This window comes from Dicentrarchus labrax, unplaced genomic scaffold (assembly GCF_905237075.1).
Source record: "Dicentrarchus labrax unplaced genomic scaffold, dlabrax2021, whole genome shotgun sequence".
Classification (NCBI taxonomy): Eukaryota; Metazoa; Chordata; class Actinopteri; family Moronidae; genus Dicentrarchus; species Dicentrarchus labrax.
Genome location: NW_026136737.1, coordinates 247,117 through 268,212, shown reverse-complemented (window position 1 = coordinate 268,212; position 21,096 = coordinate 247,117).

Here is a 21,096-nt window from a genome sequence, read left to right as displayed (position 1 = left end):
GCTTTCAAACTGAAATTAATCAAATGTGTTTCTTCTTTGCCACACTCCTGATCAGGTTTAAGCTACAGAGCAGAAATGAAATCTCTGTTCTTCACTGAAAATGATCATATTTGCAAACCTGAGGAAAGGTTGCTGTCGTCACCAACAATGGCCTCCCTATGTCAGTTATTCTCAACCTTTTCCTTTCCTTTGTTATCACTGACTAAACTGCTGACCCCTGACTAAATTACATACTTTTATGGATATTTAATATTATATTGAATGCATAACAACAACTGATAAACTGTGCATAATGGACATAATAACGTTAGGAAGTTTGTTTGGATTAATTTTGAGCAGATTATTTCCAGAATATTCATAATATTTTTAGGAATTTTTCATACAGTTCTCTGTCTGTGTTATGTTTTTATTTATCTTTTAAGAAACATACTTAATAGGCTTCTTCTCAAATTCAGAGTTATCTTCTCCCTCACGTTTGTTCTGTTAGCTCTTTGCTTGTTTTAACTGCATACTTTTTTAATGCAGGACAATGAGATATAGGCCTATTGTGTCTATATATTTATATATATATATATATATATTTATATTTATATTTTTTTATTTATTTTTTTTTTTTCTTTTCTTACATCCCCCGTAAAATCAAGAAGACCTTGCAACCACCCATGAAGCTTTGGTGACCCCTAGTCGGGGTCCTTATCCCAAAGTTGGGAACCACCTATGTTGTTGCACATCCCATCTGGTGTTGAAATCCTTTCCTGAACTTACAAGCTTCCATGTTACCATGGTTATAAAATTATGGTTTCTTTTCCTATCTCTCTGCTTTTTTAGCATAAAATACCCTAATAATAATAATGATGATGATGATAACAACAACAACAACAACAATAATAAATTACAGACAGTCTTGATTCAATTCAATTCAATTCAATTTTATTTGTATAGCACCAATTCATAACAGAAGTTATCTCAGGACACTTTTCAAATAGAGCAGGTCTAGACCGAACTCTTTATAACATTATTTACAGAGACCCAACAGTACCACCATGAGCAAGACCTTGGCGACAAGGGCAAGGAAAAAGTGCCTGTTAAAAGGCAGAAACCTAGGACAGATCCTCCGGCTCTAGGTGGGTGGTCGTCTGCCTCGACCAGTTGGGGTTTTCTTGATGCAAACTAAGCTAAGCTAACCAGCTGCTGGCTGCAGCTTCATATTTAATGGGCATACTGTGGGCTTGTAGGTAAGGCATTAATGGTTAATGTTACAGTACGACTTCAGGAAATGAATGTAAGTCATGTGCTGTGACACAGTGTTAGAAGCTGTTGAGACACTCAGCCGACTGTGCTGCTGCAGTCTCAGATACATGTGACTGACTGCTTTAAATGACAGACAACAGAGGGAGAGACAGCTTTTAGAAACTTTAAGGTTCAATGACCGAGACATTTACAGATGTTCTGCTACATTTTCTGTGTAATGAAGTTCCTCCAGCTTTCAGAGATATATAACATACATATATTTACTGCAACTGTGGTCTGCCTTCTGCAGCTTTAAACTCTGAGATATTATAAAGACCAAATCTAGTTCTAGAAATTGGGGATTAAGAATTTAAAAATTAAATTTCTGTCTACAAATATTCAATACTGTGTCCCAAAATGCACCACTTAAGGCTCAGTCGTCCGGTCTTTTATGTCTGCATGTGCAGTCAGTTCAGTGTGTGTACATGTTGCAATTGACATAAGTGTGTGTGTGTGTGTGTGTGTGTGTGTGTGTTAACAAAAGACTGATGCCGATCAAAATGTATTGAGACTATAATTTTGTATTCCATATAAGGGAGTTCAATGATTTGTCCAAGTCTAACATGTTTTTATTGGGAAAAGTAAAGACAAAACCTAATTAAACTCCATTAACTGGTTTAGTGCCTTAAGACAATCTAATTAAGGATTAAATAAGAGCTGAATTACTTCATTCAGTATTCAAACACAGGCACAGAAAACACAAACAGATAAGGGGAAGAAAGGCACTTGGAATATTTCGTAATGGAACATACACACACTGTATGGATGCCATTTATCTTAATTACAGCATGAGGATGACAGGGATGTTTATTATTGGCTCTACATTACATGTGCTGTGTGTGGGTGGGGGTGGGGGTGGGGTGGGGTGGTGTAGAGGAGATGTAGAAAGAGGGAAATAAAGAGGAGAGCAGGAAAATGTGGCAAAAACAAACATGAAAATATATCACATATTCTTTGTGGACTGTGTATCGTCACAGATAATTATGTGCACAGTTTTGTGATAGTTAGATATGTAGTCATATATGACTGACTTTAAATAAACACAGCATGTTTTGTTTAATTTCAAGTATACATATGATATGTTCTTTTGAAAAGCTCAATAGAATCAGAGTTTTATTGCCAAGTATGTGTTCACATACACAGAATTTGCCTTGGTAAATTGGTTCCTTACAATAGACATAGAGAAATATCAATAAAAATATAAAATATAAATAATAGAGACAATAAAAAGAGACAAGATATACAAATATAAAAAGAGCCAGTATAAAAAGAGAGAAAATATGTACAGTAAAACCATTATTCAAATAAATGAATGAGGAGCTGTACAGTTTGCGGCAATGTGCAAGTTAGCAGTGTGACATACTGTATAATTAGGGCTCAAGCAGTAACACTGCGAGGACCCTATTGAAATGGAATAATTTTTAATATTTTAATAATTTTTTTTCTGCCTAAAGGATTGTATTTTTGGAGGTTACAACATGCTCAAAACACTCACAACTCGCACAAAATGTTATGGTAGAAGAAGTTTAAGTATTATATGGGTCCTGCACATGGGCGTTGGCTTAACCACACCCCCCAAAATTAATAGTGTTTTACTATTTGATGTTGTTTTGCTGCTTTTACGTTTTTATGTGTCTTTGAGTATTTAGAAAAGCACTTATAAATAAAATGTATTATTATTATTATTATTATTATTATTATTATTATTATTCGGCACGCCAAGTGAGTGGGACTAAGAAAGCTTTCTTCTGAACCTTAAGGTTACAATGAGTGAAGTTTATTATATTGCACCACTACAGTGCTAGCTGTATGCTTTACAGTAACCATAGTGACCTGACCTTACATTTGTATTGTGTTCATGTAAGTATCTTTTGTTCAGTGGCTGATATAAGCAAGTGAGTAGGCCGAACATTTCGTGGCTTGTCTTATAATTGTTGGATGACTATCTCTAAACGTATTTATAATTCATTTAGTTTTTACAGTTTAACACAGTTTCTTAATTGTTTTTGGCTGTAATCCTGTTTTAGAAGGAAGTTAGTCGAGTCGGAAGCATAAGACAGTCAGGATAACAGCAAAGGAAGCCGATATTTATCCAAGACTTGTCTTTTTATTGCATTTGCAGTGTCATAAATGCATCTGGCACCTTCTGCATTACGTTCTATGCGTAACATCATCTTTGGATGCATATATGCATGTCACAATCTACCTGCTTTAAATTAAGTCATTTCAGGGGCTAATTTTATGCTAAAAAGGACCCAGTTGTCTTAGCCAGAATTGGGTATTTCACAGCAGACAAACCATCTCAGGTGTGTATGCTTGTCTCACACACACTTCACATTTGTGTATAGGTGCTCCAAAATCTTAACACTGCTCACGCAAACGGAAGTCTCTCAGGAGTGAATAATGTGCGAACACACTTCAGCTCTCATCAAAAACCAGAAGGAGCGAATAAGAGAAAAAAAAAGTCTCTGAAGAGCATTCACACACACAGAGACATGCAAACAAAAATCAGTGGAAAAACAAAGCACACACACAGTAAACTGGCAGTCACCTCTCAGAGGAAGCTGCTGGTTTTAATTATCAGTTGCCCGCTGTCACTGTGGCATTTATCATACCTGCCTGTTGTTGTTGTTGTGCATCTCACACAGCAATTATGGGTGTAGATGACTTTTATTTTGTCAAAAATGTGACCCTGATGATGAAAGCTGTGAACTCGTCCTTGCTAATTATTTTCTATGGAAATCTGATGCAGCTTTCTATCAAAGCTCCAGCAGTCAGAGCCTGATACTTAACAAGGTCAGTGATTATTACAGATGTTACGACCCTTCACACAGACCTCACTGTCATTAACATTTGTATTCCAGTGACCACAAAAAAAATAAAAAGGAAAGCCTGCAGCAGATGTTCTGATCAAATTTGGTGAGCAGGCTGAAACACAAACTCCAGCATGATCCTTGAACATTGTTATAAATATATAAATATATCAATAAATATAGTGCTTAGTAGCACCGGAGGGAGAGTTCACGCAGAGCAGACGGAGGCGATGGAGGCGTACAGAGGCATATCTATTTTTGCCACACAACAGAAAGAGGCTACTGTTTTTTTAAGTGCAAATGGAGCTGCACAGTTTCCGGCTGTAGCAGATGGTGGAGAGAGTGGAAGGCTGAAGAAAAGAACAATTCAAATAGTTCTGTGAACATAGAGAGGCGGAGGATGCAATAAGGGGTTATGGGAAATGTGGTCAGACCGCAGGGTGACCCAGGTAATAACATAATTATAAATAATAAATAATCAAGGCTGAGGTAGCGTCTTAACCAGTGCTGCATTATGCTTGGTCCAATTCCCACGCCTGCCCGACACTTTCGCACTCCCAACTCCTAAAATATGGCAGCTTGGCCCTACACTTTGAAACAGGATGCTCTCAGTACCCTCTAGCATCCGTTTTGCATGTGCAGGGCTCTGTGGTTAGTTACCAACAATTAATACGCAACGTCTGCTCAAGTTGGCAATAATAAATATGCAATGTCAGGGCAGACTTTAAAATAGGAAGGCTCAGTGCCACTTTTTTATGTCCGATACCACAACCATGGGTATCTGCCGATACCAATCCGATACTGTAATTTTCCTTCTCATAAAAAACTAAGCAGCATTTGTATGGATACACTTTGCTTGCTCAAACTGTCAGGGTGCCCACTCTTTTTAAGAAATCATTTTCCAGGACCTTTCTTGACAATAAAAGACAGCACTTGCTCACAAACGGTCATATAATTTACTAGTAGGCCTAGGTCAAACCCGGCCCGAATCTGGCTTGCTAACATAGCAGAGGTAGGGGCCAGGACAGTCACGTGGGCCTCCTAAGGGTTGTCTGGACCTGGTAATACATAGAATCTAGCAAGGCCTTGATAAACGGCATAAATAATGCATTTAATATATAAATTAAATGCATTATTATTGTTATATTATTATTATGCCATGACGACTGTGGGACACATTGCCACACATCATTGCATTATGAATACTGTATTGTTCATTACTGATACCTTAAGGAAATTTTAACCTTGAGAATACAATTTCGGAAGAAATTGCGGGTGGGAATGCTGACTGCTGAAAGGCTGACACTAAACTGAATTGCTGCCTGCCTGCCTGTCAAAGTGGTTCAATTAGGAATTCTCAATCAGCTATGGGCTCCAACTCCAATTAAGGGTTACCATGGTGATGGTACCTGCTGTGTGTCTCCTGGATCATAGAGTATATTTCATAGAGATTTAAGCTAAGGTGCACTTTTTATGCCTATAGTGCCCAGACCGTATCTCCTGTCATCTAAATGGGGATATTTATGGAAATAAGATAACCTGCTGAGCGCATTGTGTTAGAGTTAATGCAGCAGTTGGTTGGCACTGCTGTCGCCTAGAAGCTCATAAAGCCGTTTGTTCTATAGTAACGTCTGCCACCGAGACACATTTTCCTAAGTTTGATGTGCAAATGTAGTTTGTTTTTTGTGCGTTTGTGTCTTACTTCCACTGTATTTTTGCTTCAAAGAAAGCTGAACATTTGGGGGATTTTCACAGTTGAATAATACCTATAATGTTTAAAAGATGTGGAACATTTCACAGTTTGAATGGAGTTTCTAGCGGAAAGTACGAATGAGTAGTTAAGAGTTGAAGATTAATGAAAAACTGAGGATTTGAACAAATCCTAAATAAGAATGATTGGGGGAAATTCTAGGAAAACCTGGAATATTTCAGAAAGTATGAAAGTTATCAATTAAGATGGAATGACTTAATTTAGCTGAATGTTTTGACATTTGAAGTTTCTGCATTGAAAAATTTGGAAGTTACGGGCCAAAAAAAGTGGAGGAACAATAATAAAATCAAATAATTTCTTCATAGAAGAACATATAGTCATGAATGCTTTCAGAATTTATACCCAATTAAAGTTCAATTAAAAAGACAAAATAGAAAATGTTTCATTAAATCCTTAATAGGAGTTGAACAGTCACAGTCAGCCAGCATTAGAACTTGTTGTACACCTCACATTGTCTTCAGCCACAGCTCTTTGACTATTCAGAGCCTTGTGAGGAGAGTTAGACTTTATATATATTCAGCACACATGTGCTCAGAGTCGGATATCTGCTAAACCAAAAATATAGTGTGGCTATTTTTACTGAGTGTTTCCTCCCACCTATGTGCACCTGTGGATCCTTATTCAATCTTAGTGGTCGGTCGGGCTGCATTTGGTGTCAGAGACATCACGACTTCAGAAACATCTTGTTTCTACTTTTCTCTTTATCCTTTCAATGGAAATACTGGAGACACAACTGCTGCTAGAACACTTTTCAGACTGGCAATCGGTTCACTTAATTACTGACTTATCATTAACATAGTGGAGTTGTCCTTTTCTTGTTTTAGGCCTTTGCTATAGAGTTTTTTGTCTATGGTTGTGTGTGAGTTTTGTATGCTGACATATATCAATATAGTCTCACAGATTTTGGTGTTTGGTGCAATTTTCCTTGATGCAATGTGGCCTAAGTGAAGGCAGGATAGATGACACAACAAAGTGCTGTAATTTAGAAAGGTGCTTTTTTTGACAACAGACAGTAATTGCCAGTATCACATTTTGTTAAATACACGCTCACACAAAGAGCCAACATGAAAATTCCCCAATGCATTAAACACATCACTAATGAATCTTTTATTGAATAATACAATACACTTGAATAAGTTAAAAGAATCAAAATAATAAAAACATAAATATACAGTACGCTTAGTGCCAAGAATTGGTGTGGTTCACAGGAACATTTTCAAAGCACACTAAAAGTAGTCAGGGACCTATACATAGAAACATGCTTCCCAGCCACCATACTGGCAGAAAGAAAAAACACTCACTGTGAAAGATTTCTGTAGATTTCACGGTGAAAAAACTGTCAAACCATGACAGTAAAAGACTCAAACTAAAATAGGTTAAATACAGTGTCTGTAACAGTGAAAGACTCATATCTCATGGCAAAAACCTTTTTTATTTTCATGTGGAAAATGTGTTTCTTTTCATGGTAATACCTAATAACCTTTTACTGTAATAGTACAAAACTTATACCAAATTTATTGCGGTAAAGTTCTGGCAACCACAGCTGCCAGGTTTTTTTTTCAGAGTGATCTCGGCCCTGCTGGTGCACTGTGGTAGCACTTTAAAGCTGTAGATAAATAATCATAATTTGCTACAGATCCATTAGAAAAAGTAAAGAAGATGACTGCCCTGTGAACACAGGACCTTTCAAATGTCGGTGTGTCACACAGTTGCTGTATTTATATTGACTTTAGCAGATGATGTCACAGTCATAACAGATTAGATATCAGATTAAAGCAGTTTGCAATGACTGCTGGCTAAAAGATATTTATGAGCCATGACCAAATCAATTCCCATCTCTCCGTTGTCTGAAGCAAAAAACATGTAAATAAGATTAACTACCTTGTTAATTCAGCTGCATTTAAACACAGTGACGGTGACTACAGACAGTAGGAGGAGACAGAATAGAGGTTTAACAGGCTGACGGAGTGTTGGAGTGTTGGGCTGGTCCTGAGCCAAAGATTCATCTTTTTAATCTTTTTTTTAAGCTAACATGTAAAATGTCATTTCAAGTTAGAGTATGATGGCCTATAATTCAAGTTCAGCACCATATGTATCATATGCCTTATTTCTTTTGCTAATGTCTGATTCAAAAGGCAGTTTGAAATGTTAAAATGATCTGTTTAATAATGCAGCATGTGATCCACCAGTGATCTAAACTCAAACTATTTCTATTTATTTAACATCATTGTTTATACTCAAATATGTGTACCTAAAACAAATTGCCTCCTGGAACAGCCAAAATCCACTGGGTGTCCCTGAAGTGTGAGAATTCGGAAGAGAAAACCAGTACATTTTCTAACTAAAATACCCCTTGCAGACTTGAATTTGAACTTGAACTAGAAACGTTACATCAACATGGTTGCACCAAGCCAGAGGTCCGTCAGTCAGAGGAGATTTGATGCCACAGACAACGACAAGTTCATCTTTGAAGTGGAGAAAGGGACTATTTTTGTCCTTTTTAAGGACAGAATACACAAGTCAACAATGTCAGGTAGGTAAGATGCTCTGAAGACGCTCCACTTCTAAAAACCTCATGTAGGATGTGAAAACGCGTGGTATAAAACTGGACCTGGTTGAATTTTGGTGTGACGGTCACACTGATGGGCCAGTAATGGAACAATGGGGTACATTCTTAAATCTAAATGTACAAAAAACAACAACATAAAATGGCTTTTTCACATTGTTTTTGTAAAGATCTAAACTCCTCCACTGCTGAATGATACATCCATCAAATTTGTATTTTTTCATGAGCATGATCTGACAAAAAAAAAACTAAAAATAAAGATTAATGACAACAGCTGTACTGTGGGATCATAGAGGACTTCACTGGAGTTTTCAGTGTGTGTCAATGAAAATGAAGAGGATGAAGATAAAGAAAGAGAATTCATTCCTCAAACCATCCCTCAGACCTTCACTACAGACAGCCACTAACATTTTCAAGACAAACAATGGGCTACATGTGCCACTCTTTGTCTCTGATGGTGATGGTGCTGACACACACAGACAGTTTCCCCATGAATGAAACAATGTTGAACATTTCCCTGAATTTTGCATTAGATTTATACTTATAGGTCAGTTTAACCAGTAATGAGTCATTGTGACAAGTTGTATATAACAATTTAATTCATACATACAATTTATTTTAAGTTAAACATAATTCAGTTTGATGTTATGACAGTTATTATAGTATCTATTTTCAAAATATGTAATTTCATTTATAGTATTTTGGAATGTATATGAGGACTATGGTAATACAGATCCTTGTCTGTGTGGTTTAATGGTTCGTCGATCTGTTGGTAATGACTCGGGGCTCCAGTAGGGGGATCGTGCTCCTCTTCCTCATTCAATACAGACGAGTGAAGGAAAGAGCTGCGTGTGTTTTCCTCATCCTTCTCCCGTTACTTCCCCTTTTTAAGGTAATGACTGTTTGCAAATCACTGTATACTTATGAACACATGTCGATAGTATTTTTCCTTATGTTACTCTGCTTTTAAATGAATGGAAGAAGGTTTTTTTGGACTTATTTGTTGTTTAGTTTCTTGCTAACTCAGACGTGTAAGCTTGCAGCAGGATACCTCGTGGTCACGCCGTAGAGTCTGAATGTTGACATGGTGTTTAAGCTTGTTACTGTAAAATTAATAAGTTAACAAGTTAAAAATACATTCATCATTCAAGTGTCCCATGATAACTTAGCTGAAAAAGAGAATTAAAATGTCACGAGATAGCTTGTTAAAAGGATAATTTACATGTCATGTGTTTATTAAGTTAAAACAATAATTCAGATAATTTAGAACATGTTACAAAGATACGTGTGTAAACATGTGTCTGGTGTTTGTATGCATTGATTAAAATGATTCAATACAGACGAGTAAAGGAAAGATTCACTCGTCTGTATTCCTCACCCTTCTCCCGTTACTATTCCCCTTTTTTAAGGGCACAACACCATCAGTCAGTTTGGAACCACGACACACTAATCTGAGTAATGCAACAGGACAGATACAGTAACACACACCATCACACTGTGTGTCTTATTTCCTGGTAAACTGGGTTAGGGTTGATGGTGCAGACAACAATCTCAGCTGAGGTCTTTGAGGTTTTAGACAGTTGGAAGAGTACATTTCCATTTTTCATCCCCCCTACAGAGCTCTGATTAGTTGACTTCGGACCTTATGATTCACTGAACGAGTCAGAGAGCTGGGCAGTGATTCAGAGGTCTGGAACCAGGCTACTTAGAAAGTTACTAACTGAGCCAGTGTAGTGGGGAGAGAGAGAGAGAGAGAGAGAGAGAGAGAGAGAGAGAGAGAGAGAGAGCGAGTGACAAGGGGCACTAATGTAGAATGACGTTGGGAGAGGCAAAGAGAAATCCCTCCATCATACAGAAATCCCTAAGGCTTCATTGATTGAAAGGTCTCACACACACACACACACACACACACACACACACACACACACACCCACAGTCCAGTCACAAACCAATAACCAATACACACTGATGCACGGACACACACAAGAATGACTCAAGTATACACACATGCACTGAAATTCACTTTTCTTCTGTCAAACACACACACACACACACACCTACACACACACACACACACACACACACACACACACACACACAGAGTCACGACATGCTGCAGATTATTATTTATCCAGTTTGTATTCCAGTGAGGCTGTCAAAAGTGTCAGACTGATTACATGCTGACAGACTGTGTGTGTGTGTGTGTGTGTGTGTGTGTGTGTGTGTGTGTGTGTGTGTGTGTGTGTGTGTGATTGTATGTATCTGGTTGCCTTTTAATGGTCATATTTCAAGCATTTCAGTGTTTTCAAGCTGGCCAGCGGACCGTTCATTAACTGGCAGCTCAGAAAAGATCATTAAACACTCTTTTTTGCCAGCGTCAAAGAAACAGAAAAAGCAAAACCTAAATTAATCTACAACACACTGTAAATATACAGATACAACTGCTATTTCGTATATATAACAGTTATATGTGTGTACATACACTGTTTGTTTCTAAAATAAAACTGATAAAATCTTTTTGCAATTTTAATAATAATGGTAGTATAACAAAGATATGTAAACGTCTGTATTGCAAATTCATTATTCCTAAAAAAAAATTGAGTTTGCTTTATAGACACATGATACCTGATTGAATGGTGTTTTTAGAACTCTGTGCTGCACTGTCTTGTCTTAAAATGATAGCATCTTTATTTTGAAGAAAATCAGCACTCATACAGCCCTAACAACTCCTCACCAGTAAAGTGGGGTTGACTTCGTGCTGCCTGAGAGGAGGAACTCAGGGCAAAATCCCCCCAGTGGACCGCACTCACTGCTGCCCGTTCAGCTCTTTGCTTTGAGTGCATGGTGAGAACTGAGGGTGACTCAGATGAGTGTATCGACAGTTTGATCAGCTCAGATCTTCCCTCATGTGGACTATGGTGGCTGGACAGTAGCAGCAATGTTCAGAGAGACTTCAGTAAGAAAATCAACCGGAGATATTAAACGTGCGGACGATAAAAATAGGATTTTAAATGTCATGTGAAATGGAAATTACGCCCTTAGCTATCTCACAGCACCACATGCAGCTTGATGTCCCCATATTCTCAGATGATAGTTTAAAGTCTGTTCTATTGACATCAGAATGAAGTCAGACACCTTCCGTGACCACTGCAGTCACCAGATTTAAGCATCTTTGAAGGCTTTATCTTCATCCTTCACACAACTGTCTTTCATTTCTTGAAGAGAAGTCTATGCTGACCTCAGCTGCAGACGTGATGAATGCAGCACTGCAGCAAACGACGGTTCTGTTCCATATTAGCAGCCTAATATTCATACAGTATGTACAGAGGTATAGGTGTACAAATTACATAAAGATAAGAAAGTACAAGACAGAAAGATAGATACATAGAGAGGTGGTGTAATGAAATTGGGGGGGCACAGAGTGGGATTGGCAGCAGCTCCATTCACCCTGTTACAACTCATTGTAACATCAAAATGATGAGTGCAGGTCTGTCACTTGAACTGTTGTATTTTTATAGTGTGGTATTACTTTAGCTTCAGATTGGAACACTTCCACAGCTTGAAAATGCCAATTGTTTCATTTCCTCTTGAATGCGTAGCTCACAGTCTATTGACATTTTCAAACAAAATTCAAGTTACACCTCTTTTAGAGACTCATCTAACTGATTTATGAAAAATAGAAAACCCCTGTCAATATATATATATTATATATATATATATAGTTCCTCAAAAGGTAAGAGGAAATATATGAGACTATAAATTATAAAAAAGCATTTTAAGATATTTATTGTCTCATATATTTTCTCTTACCTTTTTAACTGTTGAGTTAAGGCCATGTTCAAGAGACAAGCATTTGATTAATTAAAATCGATTTTATTCTGTTAATACCTCCCAAATGGTTCTGTTTTGTTAAGTGTATTGATCTGGCTTTATTAAAAATGAAATGACATCATCTCCACACTGTGCCCCAGCCTTACATTAAAGTCAGTGTTACCATTATTGACTGCTGTTGTTAGCTCTTTTAGTTATTTTGTGCACCAACTGTTTGTCTCTGCAGTCAACAGACAGTAAAACCATTAGAAAGAAAGGCTTTGTCACACTGACAGAAATTAAAGTTGACTGCTAACAACACCCAGCAGATTGCAAAATAAACATTTCACAAGGCAGTTTGTAATAATGCATGTGTTTTTGTTTTCTCCCTCCTCTCTCGGCTCTGGAATTGTCACTGTGTATTGTTAAAGCACGCGGGAATGGTGCACAGCAATTCTGCTTTGACTGTGATTCATGTATCAATTATTCAGCTGAGACAGGACACAGTCAATCACGCCAAGTCATCTGCACCTTTTCACCTCTTATACAGTATATTCTAACCTTTCTCTACTCTGCTGCCTCATAGTTTTTATTTCCACCTCCTTGCATCTCACAGTGTGTTTCTTTGCTGCTCTGTGTTCCTCCCTATTAACTTGCTTATTTTTTGGGATACTGTACAAGCCAGAGGCACCCACGTTCACACACACACACACACACACACACACACACACACACACACACACACGTTCGCACACACAGGAACTGGCACAAATCCAGATGAGCAGAGTAAGGCTTTGTCGGGTCAAGTGCTGGAGTGATGGAAAATAATCGCACCACGAAACACCTGATGTTACATCCAATTCAGCTATATCCCATAGACAGATCGTTTGCTTGTGTGTGTGTGTACTTGTATTAAGGTTGGTTTATGATTGGTTACACCCATTTCTCATTCCTGAGTTCACTGCTCTAAATGTGCTTTGCTGCAAGAAAAAACAGCTTCAGGCGTGTGTTCTTTCAAAACTGTGAGGTTTGTGTTTAAATTACAACACAAGAGAAACACAGTGAAACAGTGCTAACATTTTTCTACATTCCACCAATTTTATACCTTAAGTTCAGTCTATTTGTCACACGGAGTGCTGCTATAATGTCTTCTGTAGCTCTAAATGAGTTTTCTAATGTATGAGGACATATTGTTTGTAGTTTGGAAGGAAATGGGCATTTAGGAGGCAAGGGGAGGCTAATGCAAAACAATGTTGAGTTGCATGATGAGAAATGTTGGATCCATCGATTCCGAAGTCCACATGAAGGACCAAACGGCATCCATAGATGTGAATGGCTTATTCTATGGTAAAACATAAAACATTATATTTAGGTGATTATACGCTAATTATAAGTAACGGGTCTCATCATAACTACATTCATGCATGGCCGGCATGAACATGTTAAATGCCATGCTAAACAACAGACATGTCGTTGAACGTTACATGTTTTCACTCTGTTTTGGTAGAGATCTTCAAGCACACTGCAATGGCAAATCAATGGAAAAAAATAGTTAGATCTTTTCTGGGTCCCCCTTTAGTTCACTCAAGAAAACTATAATTAGAATTACCACCCCATACAAGCAGATACAAAAAAAAATTAAAGTTAAGTTAAAGTGGGGTTTGATGCTTTGGGATCCAAAGGGTTGGTATTTGATGACCAAAGGATGAGACTCAGCAGTCAACTATCTTTCTCTGCTCTGATTGGTTGTTTTTGTTTAGGCGTGGTGGATTTTGCAGATTCCATCAGGAGCACTAGAACACTAGAGGAACCAGATGCTTTCACACATTATCTATTTCATGTACTACAGTCAGGATATAGTGGCTGCTTTCACAAATAGGACAAAAAGTTATTTCTATAAAAGTTACCTACGGTAGCTTTAAACCTCAGTTAGTAAGTGTGGGTAAAATGTTAGCTGGTTTGCAATCCCATATTTCTTTGTGTTTTATTAACTTAACCCCATGCAGTGAATAAGACAAGGGAACAGAGCAGCTGGATGTCTACAGAGATCCCATCACACAGTGTGTGTGTGTGTGTGTGTGTGTGTGTGTGTGTGTGTGTGCACTGTGCAGCTATATCCTCTGATAGATTGCTGTTAAATAAACTGTCAATGGGGTCGTACAGCAGAGTGCTTCAGTGGAGGGGTTATTCTAGGTGAGGGAATAGCACAGTAGGATGTTTGCAAAGTTTATGACTGTATGGAAAAATGTCACCTTTCATGACACTTTACTCTCCTTAACTTAACCTGAAAGAGGAATTTTTTTTCTTATTATGGTGGAATGTTTGCGGCTACTGTCCACATCTGATGCTGGAGGCCTTGACATATCCGAGGCTCCTCTAAGATAAATCACAGTTCTCCTCCAATGGTTTCCTATATTTTGTCTACCGTCCTTTATAAACGTGAGCAGACAGTAGAGGATGTGTATCTCTGTGCCTCTGCTCTGTCAGTGTAGATATAATTAATTGAAACTGTTGGCTGCTGTTTATTTGTTTGTGCTGCTCTGTGGTTCACTCGCTCGAAACGCTGCGTTGGGAAGCGGTTCCAGTGTTTTTGCCGAGCGCAGTGGGTTGCTTTTGATAGCTGGCACGGTGAGAGCATCATCAACAAACACAGGATCGGAGGTGGATCAGCTCTGTGCTCATATCAGCCAGTTAAATCAGTTAAAATGCTCTGTGAGATTGCTGATTCTGTATTACTTCACAGTAATTACTGTACTGTACAGTCGTACATGTGGTAGAGAAACAAATCAAAGATTCTTCAAAGACAAATATACACATCTTGAAATGCATTCATTGAGTTGTGGGTGAAAATGTAAACTCTTTGGAACATCCCTTTGCTAGTGTGATGCTAGGATGTGTAGATTATGACAGTGGTCCCCAAACTTTTTCCTTAAGGGAGCTCTTTTCTATCATTGAGTGAACTGATGGCCCCTGAATAAGTTACATATTTTGTGGATTTTTCATATTATATTCAATGCATAACAATAACAGTACAGTACAAACTGTACATTAAAAGCCAAATACTGAACACAATAACTGTATATAATGGGCAATTGGAGGAATACTTTAACAGATCTTTTTGTTTGTATTGTGAATATTTAAAAAAAAAAAATGATACAATCATACAGACTTAACTTTTTTTTCTCTTTTCGACAAATTCTGTGTTTTCTTCTCCCTGACGCTTGGCTATTGTTATATCTGCTCTTTGGTTTTAACTGCAAATGTTTCTAATTAAAAGCAAGAAAGCCTCACAACCCAACATGAAGCTTTGGTTTTGAGAAAACGTGAAGCCAGTAGTAAAATACATATAAAATCGTTTCATTTTTATCTGATTTCAAATAGTTGAGGAAATCTCTCTGCACGCTGGAATGTGGAAGGTGCATCAGAGGGCAGCACCACAACAATGAAAGTGATCCCCTATATGTGGCAGACATGGTTTTATTCAATGCAAGATCCACACTGTGCCCATTACACCAGCTGCACTCCCAGCACATTATACTGTATGCAAGTTAGGACTCTGCCCTTCAAGTAAATATTCGACTGAGATATTTTTCTAAGTATCCGGCAAAAGTCTTTTTCAGACTCTTACTGCTGTTACTGCTTTGTTTAGAGTGTCAGTATATCTTTTGGTCATTCAAAACACAGTTGAATTACAAGGTGTTTTCCTTTTCACAACCAAAAAGGTAAAATAGAGAGGTTTTCTATATTCTTTCTGTATTACAAAAAATCAAATCACTAGAAAGTAGAAACAAAACAAAAAGGCTTAAAGGGTTAAAACTGTCAGTTTGGCTTGCTGTAAAACAGGGGTGCCCAAATGTTTTCCTTTGGAGGGCAAAAACTGAAATGTAATGGAGGGCAGCGGGCAAAAAGCAACCTACACCTATTGTACAAGTTTCACAGCAACCAGTTGGAATCAAATAGGGTAAACTCAGGTGTTACCAATTATTGTAATTAAGAGTCTGTTCCATTTAGTGTAGCAAGAAAAATGGAATCACGCCCATTTTTAAAACTTGAATAACTTTGTCATTCACACAGATTATCCCTTTATGTATCAGTATACTACGGTGGCCGACAAGGGCAAACGCGCTGCAAACGGCAAAACGCTGCAAACACGGGAATGATTAAAATCCAAAAACACACAAACACATAAAACAAATCCAACAGAAAAATGAAGCAACAGAAAAATGCTGCAATCACAAAAACGAAGCAGAAGCAAAAACACACAAACCCACAAAACAAATGCCAGATAGAAACGCTGCAGATTCACTCGACAAAAAGGAAGTGCACCAGGCCACTAGGGGGACCCTACCTGAGGGATGGACCAGTCCTGTGGGACCAGACCCAAAAGTCATGAAGAAGAAGAAAAAGAAGAAGAAGAAGAAGAAGAAGAAAGTTGGCTTAGTTTTGGAGAGGAGAGTAAAAAGGTACGTTTTCCTTTATGTCTTTTTTAAACACTTGGCCATAATCTTTTATAATATTATAATAATACTATAGAAGATTATTATAATATTATAATTATATTATAATCATATAACATAATTATATTATTATATAATATTATAATAATTATAATATATTTTTATAATAATATAATATTATAGAAGAATATTATAATAATTATTATATTCTTCTATAATATTAAAATCTTCTTCTTCTTCTTCTTCTTCTTCATGTCTTTCGGGTATGGTCCCACAGGACTGGTCCATCCCCCCTGGTGGTCTGGCTTTTTGTAGAGTGAATTTGCAGTGTTTCTATCTGACATTTGTTTTGTGGGTTTGTGTGTTTTTGCTTCTGCTTCGTTTCTGTGATTGCAGCATTTTTCTGTTGCTGCGTTTCTCTGTTGTATTTGTTTTACGTGTTTGTGTGTTTTTGGATTTGCATCATTCCCGTGTTTGCAGCGTTTTGCCGTTTGCGGTGCATTTGCCCTTATCGGCATAGTTACATAGTAAATACTTGCACAGCACCTTTTTAGTCTTCCGACTACTCCAAGTGCTATACACTACACATTTACACGCTGATGACACAGTATTGGGAGAAATTTAGGGTTCAGTACCTTGCTCAAGGACGCTCTAACATGCAGCAGGAGGAGCCAGGGATTGAACCTCCAATTAGTGCACGACTCGCTATACCTCCTGAGCTACAGCCGACTGTCAGTTGTATTCTATCACCACATGCTTAATTTAGTTGAACGTTACACACTCTACTGAATAAAGCATTCCATGACAGCACACACACACACACACACACACACACACACACACACACACACACACAGCCACCACCACTCGCTTCTCTTACATACTTGCAAACATTTGCTGTTTTGTTGATTTGGATTCTGGATGCATCATTGCTTACCCTCTTCCCAACCTGCACTTTAAAACACATGTGCGCACACACAGGCACACACACATTAGGACAGCTATTTGCTCTCCACTTTCTCTCTGTGATATTCACAATGAGCTGAATGTAACACCTCATGGTTGAGCAGGCAGGAATCAAATTTTCTTTTTAGACTAAGCCTAATCTACCGCCGGCTATGACAAGTGAATCACGTCAAAAGGTGCCGGAACCACAAATGTATTCCAACAACGAAAGTGTGTGTTTGTGCTCGCAGTGTGTGTGTTTGTGCTCGCAGTGTGTGTGTTTGTGCTCGCAGTGTGTGTGGCGCCACAGAATTTGACCAACAGGGTCAAATTCTCTCAGTGTGGTCAAATTGAGTTTAGTGCAAATAAGTAAACGCCGCATGTGTTTGTGTGAGCGTCGGCTCCCTGAAGACAATGTTTTCTCCAAGTTGGGGAATATAAAATGTCAGGAAAGTACAAGGCCAGATCTGGTTCAGTAAGACACCAAAATAAGAGCGTCTCTTTCTAAACACGTAAATGTGTTTTGCTTGAAGGAGTTTGGGCAAAATGTTCCGTTTGTCAAGAACCATCTGCAGCGTGCACAAACACGTCCCGGAAATGTTGAACAGTTCAAATAAACATAACTGCTGGATTCCCACTTTGACATTATTCTAATTTGTGGGAAACATTACAGTAGCTTGTCATGACAACATCAGCCCACGCTCTGTGTTTCTGTCTGTCACACTCTGCGACTACATGCAGAAATAAATATTTGAGCTGATGTGCAGGCAAGTGTAAAAATGAAGGAAACAAGGGTATTTAAAGGTCTGCAGATGCACACAGAGTTGCATGCTAAATGTTTTCTGGCAGTTCAGGCTGTTGAGCTTACATGATGTATTTTCCTGGCGTGATTTGAACCCTCCTGGAAGGAAGACAAATGCCAAAAAAAACCAAAAACCACAAAGCCACAGAGAATGATCGTGTTCTTCCCTGTGGTGAAGCATCTCTACGCTAATGGGAGTGGAACCTTAGAGGATGAGAATGCCTCGATCCGCTTGGCACGAATGCTCACTGAATAATTGGATGAGTATGAAAATGATCTGGACCGTCTAACCGAGGCTGCAGTCTACAGATCTCAGCGCTGTGGAAAGCTAATGTACGGGAAAGTGCATTTAAGTTGCACTGCTGTGGCCCCGTGCCTACATTTTGGCAGTAATTGCTGCGTTTGACTATGGATATGTATTCTAAACTGAACTTGAGAAAGAACAAATACATACACACACGGATTAGTTATAAAATGGAGATTTGGTGAAGCTTTGGAAAATAAGAGAAAAAAAAAACCTTTTTTCTTTCACATCCTGGTAAAGCTCAGAAACGGCTGTATTTCTTAAAAGATCCCTCCAGACATGTATTAAAGCTGCAGTATGCAACTTTTAGAAATGAAAACTTTTTGTCAGATTTTTTGTCAAAATCAGGTTCCTCTGGCTCCTCTTAGTGCTCCTAATGGCATTTGCAAGAATCCACCGGGCCTGAATGAAAACAACCAATCAGAGCCAAGAAAGATAGTTGATAGTTGAGTCTCATTACCTCATTGTCAAATACAAATGCTGGGAATTAAACTTAACAATCAACTATCTTCAAGCCCCCAACCCAAAGCGTCATTCAGTCTCTCTTGGCTCTGATTGGTTGTTTTCGTTCAGACCCTGTGGATTCTAGAAAATGTCAAGGGTTGGCCACAGTCGCAGTCAGTAAGACATCACCGCAACCCTCTTGGAGGTGGGCCAGGTTTCCTCAAAACTACTCTATCTCTCTAACCCAATCACAAACAATTACAAAATTCTCTATGTTCTCATTTTGATACCTAATGTTATCATTTTTCACTCCCTTTCGCTAAGCCTCTCCTGGAACTGTTAGGAGACCCACTGCTGAGGCCAATGTCCCACTTTGAAACCCTCAGCCATGAGCTTCCAGTTTACCTTCCAGTGAATACTGTAAGTGAAACATAATAGACATACTGTTTTTGTGTGGCACGCAGCAGCATTGTTTTGCGTGTGTGTGTGCTCTATGTCTTTGTGTCCTAGGTGCAGCTCACTGATCTCTGATGGAGGGCACCTGTTTGAAGCTGTGGGCTGAAGCTAAGTGCCTCCTTGTACTGTACCTGCTCACACTCTCTTGCTCTCTGATCCAGCTCTCTGCTGTCCGCTTCATTTCTCCTTTTTGTAAATAAATGTTTTGTCTTATGTTTTGCATCTAACCCGGTGTTGTGTCCCTCCTTACGCTGCAGCTTTCGAGCCGGTCATGACATGTACTCCAGTAGAGACAGTGAAGGAGGACCCTTGCTGCTGTGCTGCTTTCACCTTAAGGCCAGTTTTTTTTTTTTATTTGACAGTGACAGTAGAGACAGAGGATGAACTTGGGTCGCTGCAGTAAGGACTTTTGCACTGCAGCACTGTCACAGAACAGTACACCTATTTATCTGGAACTGGAAAAAAAAGTCCAAAGGTATACATGCACAACATTAGACTCTAATAGTAACTCCTTTGTCAGGGCAGTCATGTGTGCGGTGTGGGTGAGGAGGGCAGATGGGAACAAGAGGGCAGAAGTTTCCATTTGGAGGGAAACTGAGCAGCTCAAAATAATCATGATGTGCTTGCATATTCAGCATGCATCACAGAGCTTCATCCTCCGAGTTTTAATTAATTGAAAGCAAGAAAATTGGATCCAATCAGAGGGAAATAAAAGATAAAACATCCCTGCACATCTCTCTATCTCTCACCTGCTGTGCTTCTGTGCCTCTCATCCTCCCGCCTCCTCCCACAGTGCGTTAGTAACAAAGCAGAGGGATCCTGTTATTAAAAGTCATTACAAAAAGATATTTGCATTGCAGCGTGTTCCAATTCACCTTGTGGAGTTGTGAGCTTTGAGGAGGTGGCAACTGCGGAGACTGCGGAGCTCTGCCTGTGTGCACTGACTGCAAGGTAATGACAGCACGTCATCTAATTTCCCCTCGTAATGTGTGGGTTTAACCGACGCAGAGGGCCAGCTGTGCTGCTGCGAGTCCTCACTGCACTGGAGCTTACTGGAGGGAATATTTGAAATTCAAGTTGGGATCGCTCCTGCAATCTGACACTGGTTTGGTTACTGACTGAGAGAAATGATTGTGGCACATTAACCGCAGTCGCCAGTGAACTACTAATGGACAGACGCATTAATGAAAAATATTTAATCGCTGATTTAATTCAGGCTCCACAGTAATCATGTTCTACATTATTTCAGTTTCACATCACAACTACACAAGAGAATAAAAGATGCTGACTGCAGTGTGACACTGATATACATTTGCCCCTGTGGCTTTGTTTATATTCTAATTTCTTGGATAGTAATTCTGTTACGTTGAGATACTGCATGAACATCTGGTGCAAGGACTGAGGGTGCTAATGTTGGGCCGGGAACCCTGATGTAAAA